The 4,208-nt window shown below is 46.1% G+C and overlaps 1 pseudogene across 1 annotated transcript; it reads right to left on the reverse strand.

Moving 5' to 3' along the window:
- Nucleotides 1-706: 706 nt before the first annotated feature.
- On the reverse strand, nucleotides 707-2,344 carry LOC108291835 (annotated as a pseudogene). Its single transcript, XR_001820063.1, has 2 exons — nucleotides 1,536-2,344; nucleotides 707-1,372 (listed from the first exon to the last, which is right to left on the reverse strand). The product of XR_001820063.1 is annotated as a saoe class I histocompatibility antigen, A alpha chain-like (transcript).
- Between the last annotated feature and the right edge of the window lie 1,864 nt (nucleotides 2,345-4,208).

Consider the following 4,208-nt stretch of genomic DNA (forward strand, 5'->3'; position numbering starts at 1 on the left):
GAGTAGCTGGTATTACAGGCAAGTGCCACCACACCCAGTTAATTTTTGTAGTTTTAGTGGAGATGGGGTTTCACCATGTTGGCCAGGATGGTCTCAAACTCCTAACCTTGTGATCAGCCCTCCTCAGCCTCCCAAAGTGCTGAGATTACAGGTGTGAGCCACCGCGCCCGGCCTATTTTTTGGGTTAATTTTAAACTCGAGGTACATGTGTATGTTTGTTCGATGGGTATACAGCTAATGGTAAGGATGGGGCCTCTAGTGTACTCATCACCCAAATATTGAACATTATAATCAAGAGGCAATTTTTCAATCTCTACCTCCCCACCTGGGGGTCTCCGGTGTCCTTATTTCTGCCTTTATGCCCATGTGTACCCACTGTCCAGCTCCCACTTGTAAGAAAGAACATGTGATGTGTGATTTTCTGTTTCTGAGTTTGTTCACTTAGGATAATGGCCTCCAGTTCCACCCATGTTGTCGCAAAAGACATGAGTTCATTCTTTTCTATAACTGCATAGTATTCCATGGTGTATATAGACCACAATATCTTTATCCAGTCAGCCACTCATGGACACTTAGGTTGGCTTTATGACTTTGCTATTGTGAATACTGCTGTGATAAACATATGTGTGCTGGTGTCTTTTTTTTTTTTTTTTTTTTTTTTTTTTTTTTTGGTTTTTTTTTTTTTTTTTTTTTTTTTTTTTTTTTTGAAGGTTCTCAGATCTTCCATTTATTTTTTCTCTCAAATTTCAGGAATTTTCTCTTTTAATTAACCCATAAATGTCTCATAGAAATATTTTGAAAAAGTAAATTATATTCAGATTCTAATGTTAATAGGAAAATAAGAAGTTATAGCTCGGTACACCATAAAGTTGAGACAGAGATGGAGACATCTCAGCCCCACGTCTCTAGAACAGGAAAGGTGACCGGGGAAGGAATGCAGGTCAGCGTGGGGAAGGGGTCATGGTGGACAAGGGGCTGGGCTGTCTCCCCACCTCCTCACACTAGGCCTGTAGGGATACAGACACATTCAGATGCCTTTGCAGTAAGAGAAGTCAGGGTTCTTGAAGTCACGAGCGGAAGGTGTTAGACCAATCTTGCCTCTCAGTCCCACACAAGGCAGCTGTCTCACACTTTACAAGCCGTGAGAGACACATCAGAGCCCTGGGCTCTGTCACTGCCTGCAGCCTGAGAGTAGCTTACTCCCTTCTTATCTGAACTCTTATTCCTCCACATCAGAGCAGCGACCACAGCTCCAGAGACTACAGCTCCAAGGACAACCAGGCCAGCAGCGATGCCCAGGATGAGGATGGTGGGCTGGGAAGACGGCTCCCATCTCAGGGTGAGGGTCTCTGGCAGCCCCTCATTTTCTGCACTCAGAGCAGTGTTTGCTACTTAAAATATATGTGAACCAACGAAAATTTCCCTAGTACAAAAGATGGCATACCGTGTACAATTTCTGCGCCTTGCTTTCTTCACTTCACCCCGTGTCCTAGAGTTCACACTTAGAGAGTTACTATAGACTTGTGATGATGTACTATAGGCACGTGGATCTCTGCTCCTCTCCCTAAGGCACCACCACAGCAGCCCACTTCTGGAAGGTTCTGTCCCCTGCCGGCCGGGTCTCCACGAGCTCCATGTCCTGGGTCCGGTCCTCCCCATCCCGCTGCCAGGTCAGTGTGATCTCCGCAGGGTAGAAGCCAAGGGCCCAGCGCCTCAGGGTGGCCTCGTGGTCAGAGATGGGGTGGTGGGTCACTTGTGTCTTGGGGGGCTCCGCGCGCTGCCGCGTCTCCTTCCCGTCGTCCAGGTACCTGCGGAGCCACTCCACGCACCTGCCCTCCAGGTAGCCTCTCCTTTCTCCGCCTCATTGGCCGCCTCCCGCTTGCGCTGGGCGATGTCCGCGGCGGTCCAGGAGCGCAGGTCCTCGTCCAGGGCGAGGTAACCGTGGCCGTCGTAGGCGAACGGGTTACACCGCGGAGGAGGCGCCCGTGTGGCCCCGGGTGGCAGCTGCACACCCTCTGGCAGGTGTGAGACCCTGCCCCGCTCTGGTTCTGCAGCTCGCCCGCTGAGTCTGTGCGGAGGCCTTGGAGTTCCGCGCGTGGCGGTCCCGGTCCTCCGGCCCCTCCTGCTCCACGCACCGCGCCCGCGGCTCCGTCCTCGCAATCCGCACGAACTGCGTGTGGTCCCCGTGGCCGACTTCGATGAAGAGGGGCTCCCCGCGGCCGGGCCGGACACGCCGCTCTGGAAATACCGGGTGGGAGCCCGCCCGGGTCTGGGCCAGGGCCAGGGACCCCGAGAGCAGCAGGAGGAGGGTTCGGGGCGCCATGACCCCACCCTCGGCGTCTAGTGAGAACCTCGCTGGTGTCTTTTTTTTTTTTTTTTGGTTTTTGTTTTTGTTTTTGTTTCAGCCCGGGTTTCACCATATTGGTCAGTCTGGTCTTGAACTCCCGACCTCAGGTGATCCGCCCGCCTTGGCCTCCGAAGTGCTTGGATTACAGCCCACCCGGCCGTGTCTTTTTTTATATAATGATTTCCTTTCCTTTGGGTAGCTGTCCAGTGGTGGGGTTGCTGCGTCGAATGGTAGTTCTATGTTTAGTGCTTTGAGATTTCTCCATACTAAGAACTAATTTACATTCCCACCAATGGTGTCTAAGTATTCCCTCTTCTCCACATCCATGCCAACATCTGTTGGTTTTTTGACTTTTTAATAATGGCCATTCTGACTGGTGTTTTAATTTGCATTTCTCTGATGATTAGTGATGTTGAGCATTTTTTTCATGTGTTTTTTGGCTGCTATTGATTCTTTTGAGGAATATTCGTTCATGTCTTTTGCCCAGCTTTTAATGGGGTGGTTTTTTTTTTTTACTTATTGAATTTCTTGTCGATTCTGCATATTAATCTTTTATTGGAAGAATAATTCGCACATATTTTCTCTCATTCTGTATGTTATTTCTTTTACTATGCAGTTGTATTTGTTTTTGGAGTCTTTCTCATAAATTTCATAATTTTCATAAATTATTTACCTAGGCTGATGTCCTGAAGACGTTTTCCTAGGTTTTCTTCTAGGCTTTTTATGGTTTTAGGTCTTTGATTTATATCTTTAATCTATCTTGAGTTAATTTTTAATATGCTGAGACATAGGGGTCCAGTTTCAGTCTTCTGCATATGGCAATCCAATTTTCCCAGCACAGTTTATTAAACAGGGTGTCCTTTCCCATTATTTATTTATTTATTTGAGACAGGGGCTTGCTCTGTCGCGCAGTCTGGAGTGCAGTGGCGCTATCTCAGCTCACTGTAACCTCCAACGCCGGGGTTCAAGCGACTCTCCTGCCTCAGCCTATGGAGTAGCTGGGATTGCAGGCGCACACCACCACATTCGGCTAATTTTTGTATTTTAAGTAGAGACAGAGTTTCACCCTGTTGGTCAGACTGGTCTCCAACTCCTGATATCGTGATCTGTTCACATCAGCCTCCCAAAGCGCTGGGATTACAAGTGTGAGCCACTGCACCTGGCCCCCATTATTTATTTTTACCAACTTTATCGAAGGTCACTTGGTTGTAGCTATCTAGCTTTGTTTCTAGGTTCTCTTATTCTGCTTCACTGATCTAATTGTCTATTTTTGTACCAGTACCATGCTGCTTTAGTTACTATAGACTTGTGATGTAATTTTAAGTCAGGTAATGTAATGCCTCTGAATTTGTTCTTTTTCCTTAGGACTGCTTTGGCTGTTCAGGCTTTTTTTTGTTCCATATGAGCCTTAGAATTGTTTTTAAACTCCTATTTCTCAGACTCTATAGATTACTTTGGGTAACATGGCCATTTTCACTATATTGATTCTTCCAATCCATGATTAGAGATTTTTTTTATTTGTTTATGTCATCTACAATTTCTTTCACCAGTGTTTTGTAGTTCTCCTTGTAGAGATGTTTCACCTCCTTGGATACATGTATTTCTAGGTATTTGATTTTTTCCTGGCTATTGTAAATGGGATTGAGTTTGATTTGGTTCTCAGATTGAACATTATTGATATATAGAAATGCTACTGATTTTTATATGCTGATTTTGTATCCTGAAGCTTTGCTGAAGTCATTTTCAGGTCTATGAGTCTTTTGGAGGAGTCTTTATGGTTTTCTGCAATCAGTGAACAGAGATAATTCGATTTTCTTTTTTCCAGTTTGGATCCCTTTTTTTTTTTTTTTTGAGACGGAGT

The sequence above is a fragment of the Cebus imitator genome, unplaced genomic scaffold (assembly GCF_001604975.1).
Source record: "Cebus imitator isolate Cc_AM_T3 unplaced genomic scaffold, Cebus_imitator-1.0 Scaffold469, whole genome shotgun sequence".
Classification (NCBI taxonomy): Eukaryota; Metazoa; Chordata; class Mammalia; order Primates; family Cebidae; genus Cebus; species Cebus imitator.